The following is a 15,571-nucleotide window of genomic DNA, read 5'->3' on the forward strand; positions in this document are numbered from 1 at the left end:
GGAGACCATCATGAGGAATGCATTGTGGTTCAAGTATGTCCCAGATGATATGTGGATGGAAGATCAGAACCAGCCACAGGTGGAGAGTGAAGATGCACCAACCTCCCTGATGCGACAATGCGAAGGGGAAGCGGATAGGGGGCCCTGAGCCCATTGACCAAGCAGAGGAAGAGGAGACGCCTCCCAGCCCGGAGGACAAGCCTGACGATGATGAAGATGCAGATACTGCACCACGGCAACGCTACAGTGGATGCAACCTGAGGGTGGCCTTGTTGCTCTGGTACAATCTCACCCGCAGTCACTCCCTTTCTTTTTTTGTTAAACTTTCTTTATTGGCATTTAGTAACACAAAAAATAAACCGTGAACACTGTGTGCTAACAACCTACCCCCCCTTCCCTAGTACACCGCCACCGTCCCACATATAGATAATGTACGATGTAGCTAGTCAATCATTTACTTTCCGAGTTGCATCATTCTTTTACTCAGATTGTGACATTAACAAGATCAATCGGCCACAGCTGAAGTCTCGTTCTCACCTCTCTGTGCTGAATTTGTATGATTTTAAGATTCAGCGTTTGGCGTGGTCAGAGCATCCCCCGTTTCAATCCTCTCCTTGATGTTACTAATTCCTTCCTTTCTTCTACTGTCTTCACTCTATCCTACTCCCTCCCCTCTTCAGACACCTGCCTCTCTCTCTCAGCCCTTCTCTTACCTTTCTCCACCTCCCGTCACCTGTCACAACACCACCCTCCCCCTCTTACTATACTCCTCTTCTCACCTTTCACAACATGCCTCTATGCTCTTTTTACTACACCCCTCTTCTCAATCAAGTCCTTACCACACTCTCCCCGCCTATCTCTTACTACTACCTTTACCCCCGCTTCTCTCCGCCCTCACTACTCCCAGTACTGGCTTACACTCACTCCATCCCTACCATGCACACTCTCTCACTTTCACTACCTCTCTAATTCCCACTACACTTTCCCCACTCTCTGTCTCTTCCTCACCTTTTTCACGCCCCCCCCCCCACACTAAGCTACACACTGTGAGGAGCCAAGAATGAGATGCGGACACATATGATGCATGGTTTTGGAGAAAGACTTTTATTAAATGTAAAAGGTGTTGGAAAATGCCTCACTATCCCTATGCTAAGAGGTTTTTCCCTACCTCAACCAAAACTAAGGGTCTGTCCATTGTCAAGATGCCCAAATCAAAAAGTATGTCTTGTGTCCAAAATCCTATCCTAGCCCTCACACTATAAAAACTAACTCGAAAGTGCTAAGAACATTGTCTCTGATTTTCAAAGTGCACAAATGTTCAGCTTCAACAAAAAGGTATAAATCCAACAAAATGTTCTCTGTGAACAATATTCACAGTTCCAGGGAATTACTCTCCTTCCCAGGTTTGTCTTCTCTCCAATGAAATACAACTAGAGGTTCCAACAAGTTCATTGTAGCCCAAGAGGGCAACTCCCTCCTTCCGATGAATTCACATTTCGAGGGAACAACTCATTTCGCCAGACTCCTTCTATGCAAAACAAGTCACAATACCAAAGGTATAACTCCTCCTTGAGTTTCTTTTCTACTACTTGAAGTTTTGGGTGCAGGTCCCAGACTCGCGGGTGACCTGGTATACTACTCTGCCAGGTTTTCCCTTTACTTTAGAAAACAACTGACAATCTCAAGTGCATGGTCCCTCCTTGAGATTTGCTTTTACTGCTGTTCATCACACACCTTTTCACTTTGCCTTGTGTACTCTCCTGCCAGGTCTTGAATACAGTCTTTCAAACAATTAAATGTCCTTGATATACTCTCCTTCCAGTGTTTCAACACTTGTATCCTCTCCTGCGAGGACGCTTGGGTAATCTTTCAATCACTTGATGTACAGTCTCTTTCAATTGCTTTAGTTTGCCTGGTATGCTTTTCTGCCAGAACTTGTAGGCAGTTTTCCTGTCTTTTACCCAAAAAGAGATATTTGCCAATCTTTGTCTTCTCACTGCCAGTTTAATAAAGTTTGTTTACATATTCGTACTGTTATTTGTTATATTTCTTCTGTTCAAGTATGGGTCCAATGACCCGTCCGTGGTATGGTTCAAGATCCTGTTAAACTCTTCACACGTTTTATTCAGCGTCCTTTCTGCTATTACCATGGAGCGACATGCAAACTCAGGCACACCGCTAACTTGTATTACTGGGCACTTCGAGCATCTTTCGCGCCACTGCATTCTTTCTCCGGGCCATCCCCTGGCTCAGTGTGTGTCCTGTTAGCCGCCGTAGCTTCGCTTTGTTCGGTTCCCCTTTGCGTGGCTTCCACTGCCTCTCCGGCACAGTCAGTGGGTCCTCTGCCACTCAGCTTCCCTTCACACCATTGCGGTCCACTTCGGTTTAGCTTTCCCTGGCGGAGTCTGCCGTAGTTTGCTGTTCAGTCTCTTCATGGCTCTATCTAGCTTTTGTGGGTCTCTCTTACGGCATCTGTCAGCTGTAAGCAAGTTAAACTTCCCGGCAGCATGAAGCAACTTCTAAAGACTAGACGGCTCTAGTCATCTTTATGACTCTGTTCCTCCTTCTTGTCTCTGTGGTGGTTACAGTATCTTCAGTATGATGTTACGGAAGCTGACAATGGATCTCACTGGGAGTAATCAGTACTGCTCCCTGCCTCTTCCTCATCTCAGTTATCAACATATCACTCCCTGTTGGATGTTGGGGATTGTATGAAGCAGACATAACAGCGGTTTGAGGGAGAGGGTTACAATATTCCATTGAGGCATAAGGAAGAGAAGGAGTATCCATGAAAGGAAAAGGGGGACTTGTATTTTCCTCCAATGATGTATTGTCATCCCCCTGAGTGTTGCATCCCCCATGTGGTCCTCCCTGATACAGCCGCCCCCAGGGTCAGAATCAGGTATCGGCTGGCGTCCCCTTGGAACATGGCAAGAGGTCAGAAGAGGAAATAAGTGACGTATTTGCAATTAGTTTGAAACTAAGAGATTACCATCTGGTCTCTCTTTCTGCTGGACAATTTCATTATATAACAACCGTCTTGCAGGTAAGCGTGTGGCCAGCCTTCCTGCAATGTTAATAGCTCTTCAGCTACAGCCTTCTGCACAATTAACTTTGCAGCGCCGCCCTTTAGACTGCTGTTTGTTGTCCTTTGAGCTCGCTATCACATTTTAATCGTACGAGCCGTTCTAATTGATTTATTTGGCACTTCGTGTGTTTATATTTAAATATAGCACCGTTTATCTTAGATTGCTGTCATTTGCCTTTAAGTTTACCTTCTTATTTCAATTGTGCTCGTAGTGCCATCTGATTTATTGGGCTTTTCGTGTCTTTATATTTATATTTAAACACCTTTTGGATTCCTTAGAATGGTGTGGTTGTCCGTCGGCTGCCTCCCATTCTATTGGTGTTCTTTAGATGCATTTCATGCAGTGCCCTTGTATTCTGGTAAGCCGTGGGTCACTGCTTGCCATTTAGCATTGTAATGGAGCTCTTGTGCCATTTTTTGCAGTGATTTGCAGACGGCGTTGAAGGCTAAGGCTAAGTGGCGCTGCCTCTTCACTTTTCAAATACATGTATTGCTGGATCATCTTAAACTGCATGGGGCGCCCTTCAGGTGAGATATTAGTACTTTTGCCTCAGTTATAGACACTCTACTTTGAATTTAGGTTTTTCATTCACCTGACCTAGTGCATTCTGGTCTTGTTTCTTGTTTCAGGTTATGTTTCAGTCCTGAATTGTTTCGTGTGACTGGCCACACTACACTGCATAGATTGTTGCAGTAGTAAGGTTTTCATCAGGTTAGTCCACTATTAGTCCTTTTTTAGACACAGATATTGCCAGTGAGATTCAGATATATATTATTATATTATATATACACATTCTTGTTGCCGATTCACCATGGTCCTGAAGGTTCCCTCTCATCTTGCACGGTTCTCTTTTGGGAGTCACTTACCCTTTTGCTCTGGTTTACACAGCTGTTGTAGCGGGGGCCGTGTATGCTTATTTGTATTATGGTATACGCGGTTCCTAAATTGTTTTGAATAATTCAGGCTGCTAGCCAGCAGTCCTGTTTCTCTTTTTTAATTGTATGTTATAAGCAGTCGGCAAAGACCTTTTCATGTAGTAGCTTATAGTCCCTTTTGCGTATTTGTTTTGCAGAATGGTAACATCCACCTCCTGAAGAAGACGTTCAGTTAACAATTACTACACGTCGAAACCGGTCGAGAGAAAATTTTTTACAGGGATGTGATCTTTGCATCTGTTTTTTCTATCCACCCTGACAATAGATTGGTTGTGAATTATTTCTATTGTTTGTAAAACACCGCAATAATGTGTGTTATTATGGGGATTAGTTATGAATTCCTCTTCCCCATTGGTTTTTAGCATGTTTTTTGGTGTTTTTTAGTTCTTTGGATGAGTGCCACGGTATGATGAGTTGTGTGCGTATGAATGAACTGGGTATGTTGATTATGAGTGATGAAGTTTTAGCCGATTTTCGGCATATTGTTGCTGCTGTTTTGTTATGTTAAAATGATTAGTGTACAATAATTTTGTGTGATTTATTCACCAGTTTTCAATTTTTGTATCTTCTTTAATAAATTTGGATACATTTTTTCTAAATATACTTTGCTCTGGACATATCTTTTCTGTTTCTTGATGTTATTATAATACTCTGGTCCAGAGGCTAGAGTTACCCTGCTCTTTTCAGTGTTTGCGAGGAAATAAGTGACGACATCCTCGGATTCATTACAACACACAACACACCTACAAAACTGGAACCACTCTCTCACAAATACCTCACCTACCCTCTGCTCTAAGTCTGCCACCAACCCTCCAGCACACCGCTCCTCCAATCGTCCTCTGCCTGGTCTCTTAGCCCACCTTCACAGATCATGATCACACCCCTGCAACCCACCAGCCTCTCTTTCTGTCTCCTTGTATACTCTGGTTCTGCTTGTTCTGTCTCCCCCGCCCCCTTTCATTGGCTGCAGTACTCACTTGACTACAGAAACCAATCCATGTTTGTGTTTTCCCCAGGGGCCGGGTTACACAGGTAGGAAGTTTTAAAAAACCCTCTATTCCAGTACGGATTTGTTTGAGGTCTTTCATGGTGTGGTAGCAGCCAGGCACTCAAGCTGCTCCTTCTTCCTGTTGCTTTCCTCAGGTGCTAGTGAGTTTTGTTGCCAATTTGTTTTGGAGTGAGTTTCTGTGTGTCTCCTGTCCCCCTGCAATCTTTCCTTTCTCCCAGTTTCTTTTTTGTTGCCACACTATTCTCCTGTGATCCATCTGGGGTTTGTAGGTCTGATGTTGGTTGTTTCCTTTCTGTTTGGCAAGGCTATTCCCAGTCAATTACCTGTCTGTTCTCAATTCCGTTCGCCTTGCTCTGGTTAGGGTTTCTTGGTTGCTCGCAGGGGCATTCTGGGATGTTTTGTCCTGAAATAGAAAAAAAGAGAACACAGTCCAGAAAGAGTACAGTGAAGCATCACTTGACAGAGTTGTACTATTGATGACATTTGGAAACTAGTGATAACACTATAGATGTTACAGCTGCCTCTTCAGGGAGAGCTCCACATCTTTAGAGAAGAACATATTTCAGACCGGTTGTAACAGGCAAATCTTCCCCCTCATTATGTCTTCTGTTTCCCTTTGCTGGAACATTTCTAATACACTCTCTGGTGGAGTCATGTTTGGAGCTCTGTGGGTTGGATGTTTAGTAGGCCCTTAAATCCCACTACTTACACTATTTGTGGGTTACATGAGGCAATGATACAATGTAGACACCAAGCATGCTTCCAACAATATCTTTATTTAGGTCAAAATTAAATAGGGTTGAGGATTGAAGTTTGATAAATGCCTACGAGGAATAAGGGAAACTCTACAACTAAACAGAGCTTCCAAAGAATAATGTTTTGGGATTGGTTAAACTAAATGGTGCTTTTTTAGTGCTCCTGAGGTTCCACTTGTGGTATAAAATAAATGTCTAACACCTACTCTAATAAATCCTCTACCCACCAGGGATGCCCTAGACTGAAAAGTAATGTTCAATTGATATGGCCAACAGAAAAATCTCACGCATAATCTTAATGAGTCCTTGGCTTCTGGGCTACCTTAAGCTAATAAACAAATGTTCCAGAATTTCACCAACACAACAGTTCAATGATGCTAAATTATAAATGTCCAGTCTCATGCTAATCAGAATCAATAACAAACAACTGTTTCAGGGAAAGTCCTTCAGGAGGTACTCGCAATCAAGAGGTTACTTTGGCTTCTATGCCTTTGTTCCCATGTCCCAGGAACTCCCAGGACCTCTCCTAAGTATTTAGTTGCATAGATTGCCCTTAGGCTTCTCAAAGCAATATGAACTATTGGGTTTCTTTGCATTCTGATATTCTATATTTGCACTCGGGGAAGGGCCAATGGCCAATCTGGTGGAGAATATACATTCTTTTTATGTTGGGGGCAACAGCCTCTCCCTGTTACCTCGCCAGTACCCCATGCCCCAAAACAATCACAACCCCTTCCCTAAACCCTCCCTCTCTCCCTGCCCACTTACCTGCAGGACCGGAGCTTTATGCTGCGATCCGCTGCATCTCCAGCCACTTTAGACATGAAAAGTGACTTAGTCCCTATTCCCTATGGCAGTGCCCACCTTGGATTATTTATTTATTTATTCTTCTGAGACTGGCGTCGCTTATGGCAGCCAATCTCGAGAGAAAAAAATTGAAAACCATTCGCACACCGGATGACCCCTGGGGTGCGAATGGCTTTACCGCCATGGCAGGCGGGCAGACATGGCTTGTAACAGCCCACAGGCTTCGCCGAGGCTTGGGCTGGCATGCTGTTACCGACCATGTCCGCCCCCTCCCTTCGCCGAGGCATGAAAGCCATGTTCTCGGGTTGTCTCTTCTAGACCATGGTTTTCAGGATTCACAATAGCTTTCTCCTGAACCTTAGCGTTCAGAATTCACAACATGTTCCTCCTGGACCTTGGCTTTAATGGATTCTTATTGCACCTGTGCCCCTCCTAAATGGTCCTTTTCATGAAGTTGATGTTCCCTTACCCTCCTGCCATGGGCCTCAAATCTTCCATAGGAAGTTGGTGGTGCAAAACCTTTGGCTCTGGCTTTCAAATCCCTCAAGGACTTCTGAGGGGATGTTATAGCTACAGGATAGTGGCTTCTCTTAGGGTGTCATTAAAAGTATCTGCATCATGCAGCACATCTCAGAAGTCTCTGGATTGGGTTTGGCAGCTCTGCTGCGTTCCGCCGTCTTCCTATCTTGAGTGTTTTTATGTTCTGGTCGATGGCACACTTTGTCCCCATATGAGTTTTTTTCCGGGAACTGAAGTCATCCAGTTGACTTATAGGCTGGGTTACCCTGGGAAGAAATGTACAACCTCTTTCCTGGTAGTTGTGCTTGATCCTGTACTCTATGTATGAGGAAAGCTCATCGGCTCTCCCAAGTCGGAGGGCTGCTGGGCTATGTAGTCTTCCTTAGCAGTGGCAGCAGAATGCAGCAACATGAGTTTAGGGAATGCATCCAGCACCCTGTCTTTCTTTGTGAGGGTGGCCGGGTATGGGAGGTCCTCTCCAATCACCTTCTGGCCCCCCAACTGGTAGCAGCTAAGTCAACCCTGCCCTCTATGTCTTGCTCCTCTAATACAGTAGTGTGGTGGTGTTCGACTTCCTCCAGCTCACCACACTTGGGTATCAGGGAATAACCTTTTTAAAAGAGGATAGGAGCCATGATGATTGATAACATCTTCCTTTAATTCAATGTTACCCTTTACATGATGACCCCAAGGATACACCGAAGGAAAAACAAAAAGAATTCTGTTATACGTGGTTTATAATCAAACATTTTTTGTTCCTTTCTATGGGCAGTGTATGCCTCACTAGTGAGAATAGTTATCACCTTCTCTATATCTGGCTGGGTGGAGGTGAAAATGAAACAGAATTGCAAACGTTCATTTGTAACAAACATTTGGATAACTTGGTAGCCCAACAAGTAAAGAAGCATCATCGAAGAGACTACAGTACCACACTCGCTGGGGGTGCTGCTCTAAAGCATGGGGGCTCAGATTCACCACTTGCGCAAAAACACAACTCACAAGTACGGTCCCGGTCATGTACATTGGTTATGTACACTCATCAACATAAGAGCACACAGCTCTAACTATAACCAAAATGCCAGGGGTTGCGGAAGTGACATCACACCACCCTTAACCTCTGATGACATCATAGGAAGTGATGTCATGTGACCCCACCCCTAAGTGAAATCACGGGAAGCGATGGAACATGACCTTTCACCCCTTGACAAAACAGGAAGTGGCATCACATAGCATTGTTCCTAAGTACACTACAAATAATATGGTTACGATATCACTATAATGTGATGTACAATTCATACAAGAATGGATCACCATATGTATCGTTTATATCAGTGTGTATAGGCCCATATTACCAAATTACTGTGAATGCAAGCAGACGCCCAAGGCCAAATGATAATGATGTGTTATTATATATCACTTATGCATAAGCGCTTTATATACAACAAATATACATACAATATCATCCAACCTGTGTTGGTACTCATTTATCGACCTCAGAAGAATAGAAGGTTGAGTTGAGGTGTTTAAGAACAAACTAAATCAGTGACTCACTCCCTGAAGTCTGCCTGAAATAAACCTTTAATGAGTCTAGTAATTATTGTACAGAATTCCAGAAAGACAAATTATTTGTTATTCCTATTCTTTCTTATTTAGTGTCACTGCTTTTGTGCACCCTGTTTTTTAAGGGGTCTGAACAAGAAAGCCAGCCACTCCAGAAACAAAGAGCCACATGGCACCGGCCACAGCCCAGGACCTTACACCTTATTTCTTTTAGGGGTAGCAAGGGAGACCACAGGGGTAGCAAGGGAGACCTCAGGGGTCAAAGCTGTGGCCCCTGGCGACCCCAAATGACGTCCCTGCAGTGAGATATTACTAGTCTTACTTACACATTCTCCAAATCTACATTTGATCTTTCATGAAACATATTATGAGCGATGCATACTTTTGTGACAGCAGATATGGCAGTAATAATAACTGCGTTACATTTGGTCTTCTCACAAAGCACTAGCTGTTGCTTAGAAATCTGCTTCGATGTTCTACTTGAATCATGATTAAAGTAGCACCAAGTGCTTATGTAGTATGACTTTGCTCAGTTTCTTTTATCTTCTACTGCACCCCCTTTTTCATCTTCTACCCCCTGACTGAACTAAATAGCTATGATGTAACAATAAGGAGGGTGGCAAAAAGGGAAATAGGGCATTCTCAAACACTGCCCGCAAGATGCTTCGTGTTAAAGGCTTTACTCTCCCAAAAGTACTTCAGAAATGTACAAAGGATGCTGGGATATCAAATTAGTAAAATAAACTATCAAACATTGACGTTGGCGACAGTGATAAAACTCCTATTATATTAGAGAAGTACCAAGAAGTATACAATCAGAGTGTAAAGCCTACCAACAGTGGACATTAATTTGAGGCTGGTGCCCCCTTGCACAGCAGACAAAAAAATATACCATCAGAGAAAAGCAGGCAGAGAACATGCCAGGTCATAATGTTTCTAGGGCATGTCAACGTGGCCCTCATCCAGGTACGTGCCAGGCCGCCTCTGCAACCAGCCTGACATCAAATGAATCGCCCACAGTTCTGATAGCAGATCGGGGGCAGAGGCAGGACAAGCCACACCGCTTCCATGTGTGCGCGAGTCATCATCACAGTGGAGACCTGCTATAGCATATGCGGCTGCTTCCATCCTGGTTTGCCTTGTAACAATAAAGCATCATTAGGGTAAACTAAAGTTCTTGGGTTCTTTTGAACTAAATATTTTTTTATCATCTTTAACTTTCCACGTACAATAAACTTAAAATATGATTGTTAAGCTTCATGAACTTCTGCTACTGATCTTAATTAACTTTTTAATAACTATTTGATCAACCAACTTTAAGGATGCATTCCTATTTGTCATTTTGGAGTCTCTTCTCCATCAATGGATGTTTAATAATTCACATGCTGTTACAATATTTCCCATTGTCAGGCTGGGAATACTGATTAACATTAAGCAGTTTCATAGAAAACCCAAATAAAAAAACAGGATTCACTTTAGTGTTCTCTTATTGTTGTTTTGGGTCAATTACCCTTCAGCTAATAAATAGACAGTGACTCCTTTAGCTCCACCCCCAGAAGGCTGTCTTTGGATTCTTTACTGCACATTCTCACTTTATTTGACATTTTCTTCAAGAATGTTAAACCTACAGCTTCAACCTTCACATCTTCTGAAAGCTACAGATAAGTATGTTTTTATTTTTGTTATTAAGATGTTTGGTCTATTACAAACCTTTATCTCTAAAAAAGACACACAAAAAAACCACAGAAAATAAATACATTCTTCCATATTTACCTTCCAATAAAACGCCACACCATCAATAAAATCCCAATAATTTAGCGCCATAAAAAGAAAACAGCACGTTACCCCTTGATTTCAACTTTTAGACTTCTCCCCTTCCTTCTTTTGCTTCTAGCCCAAGAAAAAGCCCAATTCAGAAGAATTAAGAGTCACTTTGTCCGGTTAAACCTAAAAGGATCACCCTTGCCAAAGCGCTTCAATTCTAGACATTCTTCTAAAAACTGGATTATTAAAAAAATAAGGGGGTAGCTTTCACCCAGCAATATCCAGGCCCATATATCTTTTGCCTCCCCCAAGTATCTATTTTCAACTAGCTTGCCAATGTTGCGGGTACGCATAGTAGTTAATCCTGTACAAAATAAGACAATGCTTCATTGTTTCAGGCTTTCCCCTAGGAGCATAAAATCTACAAGTGGCGTCCAGCACCTTGCCAAATATCTTCAATATTTGTCTTGTAGCCAATATATTAAAACGAAATCTGATAAACTGTTGTCTATACCGTTCGCAAGGAAAATGCTTAAGGTACTTAGGCACAGAGTTATAAGCTTTAATTTCATTCTTCAACTGGGATTGGAGAGTATAACCCCCTTTCAGTTTCAGTGTCCAAATCCAGTTGTCTTCCCTAATTAGTCTTTTAACCTTCCCTGAATTTGTTACAATGGTGTCTAAACAAGTACCCAGTGATTCCACTGTTTCTTGACATACGCTCCCCCATTGATCAAGTAGTTTGTTGGTTCCCATGTCCTTATTCAGAGCCAAAATCTGATAAGGTGTCGGTTTCACCGTCAATATACACTTTCTGAATAGTGACAGGGACTTCCACACAGAACTCGCAGAGATCGAAATCAAGGCAAGTTTATACCTGATCACTGCTATGGGTATTATGCCAAAAATCGCCCACATTTTCCATGGGGCGAATGTGCATGCCTCAGCTCTGTAGGTCAACATTGCCACTTACCTGGTTTTATAAAAGGTCAAAATTGGGGACAAGAAGAATTTACGGTACTTCCTGTAAATAGTAGTGTCTTTTTCTCAGGAGTCTTCCTACTGTCACTATTTCCTTAAGAATTGATTCACGATTTGAGGTGGTTGATTTGTTAGACTTCCCTTGGATGTCCAACTCTCGATTCCATTTCAAGTTATTAAGGGCTCTTTTGTCCTCCAAGTTTAGGAAGATGGTTTCACTCTTTACCGTTTTTATCTTTGATCTTGTTCCATCTCCTTCCTTCTCCACCCTCCCACCATAGCCATCCTTAGGGTGAGGCGACACACCATTGTCTCTTTCGTTTATAGCCCCATTTCCATTAATGTCAGATAGGCCCCAAATTATGTTTACTTCCTCCTCCTTGTCCATGGTGTATACTGAGAGGTCTAGTAGATCTTTGCCCTCCTCCTGCATACCGTTTTCTCCCTGGGAGAATGCAGTATCATTGATAATCGTTTCCTATTGATAGTCCTTTCTCGAAACTGCTTTGACTTCGTTGGAGTCAGATCATTCCCTTCCTGCATGTCTGAGGGTGGTGGAATTGAGATATTTCGTACAAAATTCTTTGCAGCATTAGATTTCCTTTCTTTGTCAGTGCACAATTTTTATTTTTATCTAACATTTTTATTATTTTCCCTCTAACTAAACTTCTTTTTTCAAACATAGGATAAGCCGGAGCAACACGAGGCGGGAGCAAACTGTCTTTATCCCCTAGATTTTTCAGGTTTAACAAAGTTATTACTTCTTGAACACTCTTTATCGTCCCTTCCTTTATACCTTTCTTCTCCAACATGCTTGACCTCACATAGAAGTTTCCTTATTTCCTACCATAACAGGGCTCTTATCATTGATTTTCGCAAAACAGTTAAACTCTTTTACTTTTCCCTTCAGGTTTTCATCTCCCTCGGCCACCTGCTTTCTTTTTGTGTTTGTTGGAAGTTATAATGTATTCATCTATGGTAGTCTAGCACTGGTAGACAGGTGAATGGTGAGTTCCATTTGTTTCCCATATATCGTCCCATCAGTGACATCAAAATAATTTTTTTTCTAAGCGTTCGGCCTCCAATGCATCTTGCATAATTTTTTTTCACTTGAGTCGAGGTTGCCCCCTCCTGGTCTACTCTTGCCTAAAATGAGGTGATAAACACTTCAACATATATTAACTTTAAGTGGATCATTATGAGCAGTGGGCCTGATCGTTGAAGCTCTTGTTCATCATTCATATGGTTTTATGAAGGGTTAGATGGACATCAAGCTGTTTTGAGTATTTACAGCCGCTGCCGTTAAAGGGTTCCACTGATCTTGATTCATTTTTTGAGAGAAAAATGAAACCTCCAAGGTAGTAGTTGAAAACAACGATCCTCTAGCTTCTGGGTCCATTTGGTCCCTGTTATCAGTTTTTACATTTTCCACTTGTTCCTTATTAGGCGCCTCTATACTCAACCCATGCTCTCTATGATAATTTAACACTTGTTGATCTTCAATGTGGGGGGTATAAGTATCCTTACTCCTGTTAAGGCAACAGTTTTTGTCATCTTTTTTTGACAATAAAGTCAGTACATTTCCCAGCATTTCTTTAATCTGTGCTATAGCTCTCACCAATCTTTGGCCCGTCAAATATGGATTTTCTGCTGCTTCTGTTTTTTGACAGGCGGGCAAAGTCTTGTGACATCCGTTTCACAGTGCCTGTGAATTTCCCTTGATAATCGAGTGCTGGTTTTAACATATTATTCAATGGGTTAGATGAACTAGTTACTCTTACCTTGTAACGTTCTTTCGATGGGATGTTCCTCCGACGTATTCCTTATCTTAGATAGAAATCCTTCAGCTTTGCTGGCCTCGGAAAATTTTTTCGCCAGAGGGCGCTGCGCGTCGATGATCGCCGAGTCGATGACCCTCGACGGCCTCCGTGCCGACGTCGACGTCATCCTGCCTATAAAGGCCGCGCGCAGCGTCCGTTGCTCAGTTCCGTTTTGTAGTCCCCAGTAATGTTTTTGGATTAGACTAATCACCTTGAAGGAGCATAGGCTGCAAACCCACAGGAAGTCATACTGCGGGGATGGATGGGAGGGTCGATAAGGAATACGTCGGAGGAACATCCCATCGAAAGAACGTTACAAGGTAAGAGTAACTAGTTCTTCGAAGGGATTGTGTCCTCCGACGTATTCCTTATCTTAGATAGACTCCCATAGCAGTGGTATTGTGACTGGAGGCGGGAGTAATAAAAGTTATGTTACCCTTCCAGAATGGACAGAGTGTAACACAGCCTTGCCGAATCTAGTTTCTTGACTAGAGGAGGAATCCAGGCTATAGAATTTGGTAAATGTATGTGCGGACGACCATGTGGCAGCCGCACATATATCTCGAATTGGCACCCCTCTTTGAAGGGCTGAGGATGTTGCGATACCCCTGGTAGAATGAGCCCTTAGATTTTGAGGAGGCTCCTTTCCTGCCAATTTGTAGCACTCCAGAATGGCTAAAATAATCCATCTGGAGATGGTTTGTTTTGTTATTGGAAGGCCCAACTTATGTCCTGCATAACCTACAAAGAGTTGGTCTGCTTGTCTGATCTTAGCCAATCTGCTGATATAGAAGCTCAAGGCTCGCTTAGGGTCCAGCCTGTGCAGTCTCTCTTCCTCCTTCCCCGGATGAGGAGGAGGGTAGAAAGAAGGTAATATAATCTTCTGAGTGATGTGAAACTCCGAGACTACCTTCGGGAGGAAGTTAGGCTTCACCTGAAGAACAACTTTGTCCTTGTAAAAGATTGTATGTGGAGGTTTACACGATAAGGCTTGCAACTCGCTAACCCTTCTAGCAGATGTCAATGCTATTAGCAAAACAGTTTTGAGGGTGAGAAGCTTCAATGAACAAGAGTGTAGTGGTTCAAAAGGGGCACCCTTTAGGAAGTTTAAAATTAGGTTTAAATCCCATAAGGGAACTTGAAAAGGTTTCGGGGGATAAACATTAGTTAATCCTTTTAGGTATTGTATTACCAATGGAATTTTGAAGTATGAAGGCTCCTCTGCAGTGCGCTTAAAGATTGATAGCGCTGCGAGATAGCCCTTAATTGTGCCAACCTGTAGGCCTGAATTAGCCAGGTAAAGTAAGAATGACAACACCATAGGTGTACCACAAGAAAAGGGTTCAATATTCTTTTCTCTGCACCAGCTGCAAAATTTGTTCCAACGGCAGCGGTATAGAGTTTTAGTTGCCGGCCTTCTGGCCGAAAGCAACACCTCCATAACATCATCCGGAAGGTCCCAATCCTTGTACCTCAACCTTTCAGACACCAAGCGTGAAGGTTGAGGGTCTTGATGGCTGGATGGAGAACCTGACCTTCCTTCTGCGAGAGAAGATCCTCTCTGTATGGCAGTCGAATTGGAGGGCAGATGGACATGTCTAGAAGGTCCGGGTACCACGTTCTCCTGGCCCAATCCGGGGCAATTAGGATCATGGTCTTCCGAAACCTTCTCAACCTCCTGATCATTTGAGGAATGACAGGGACCGGAGGGAACGCGTACAGAAGTGGGAACTCCCAGTCCACTACGAACGCATCTCCTAGAGCTCCTCTCGGGGGAAATTCCCTTGAGCAAAATCTGTCGCACTTCCTGTTGATACTGGTGGCGAACAGATCCACTTGAGGGGTTCCCCAAAGGGCGAAGATCTCTTGAAGGACTTCCTGAGCTATCTCCCACTCGTGAGAGACTGTGCTCTGCCTGCTCAGAGCGTCCGCTGTCAAGTTCTTCTCTCCGGCTAGGTGAATTGCCGATAGAGAGATTCCTTCCTGAATTGCCCAAAACCAGAGCTGCATCGCCTCTCTGCACAGTGGTAGTGAGCCTACGCCTCCTCTTTTGTTGAGGTAGTGCATGGCCACTGTATTGTCCGTCATTATTAGGACGTTTCTTCCCCGTACAGACGGCAGAAAAGCCTTCAGCGCTAGTCTGATGGCTCTCAGCTCCAACAGGTTGATATGTAGTTTGGACTCCGATGGAGACCAACGACCGCTGATGGTCAAGTCGTTGGCGTGAGCTCCCCACCCCGTGAGTGAGGCATCCGTGACTACTGTTATCTCCGGCCATGGTTGCCAAAACATTTCTCCTTTCAGGATGTTCTCCCGACAGGCCCACCACTGA

The 15,571-nt window shown here is 43.4% G+C and overlaps 1 protein-coding gene across 3 annotated transcripts in view; it reads right to left on the reverse strand.

The window, feature by feature from the left end:
- PIK3AP1 (phosphoinositide-3-kinase adaptor protein 1) overlaps positions 1-15,571 on the reverse strand; it is a 1,287,206-nt gene that overhangs the window by 138,879 nt on the left and 1,132,756 nt on the right. The window contains exon 15 of one of the 3 annotated variants that reach the window (XR_011268600.1): positions 5,357-5,436. The exons of the other annotated variants lie outside the window; for them this stretch is intronic. The gene's annotated coding sequence lies outside the window, so the exon portion shown is untranslated. The remainder of the gene's footprint in view (positions 1-5,356; positions 5,437-15,571) is intronic. 3 annotated transcript variants of the gene reach the window in all.

This window comes from Ambystoma mexicanum, chromosome 8 (genome assembly GCF_040938575.1).
Source record: "Ambystoma mexicanum isolate Mex_15411 chromosome 8, UKY_AmexF1_1, whole genome shotgun sequence".
Lineage (NCBI taxonomy): Eukaryota > Metazoa > Chordata > Amphibia > Caudata > Ambystomatidae > Ambystoma > Ambystoma mexicanum.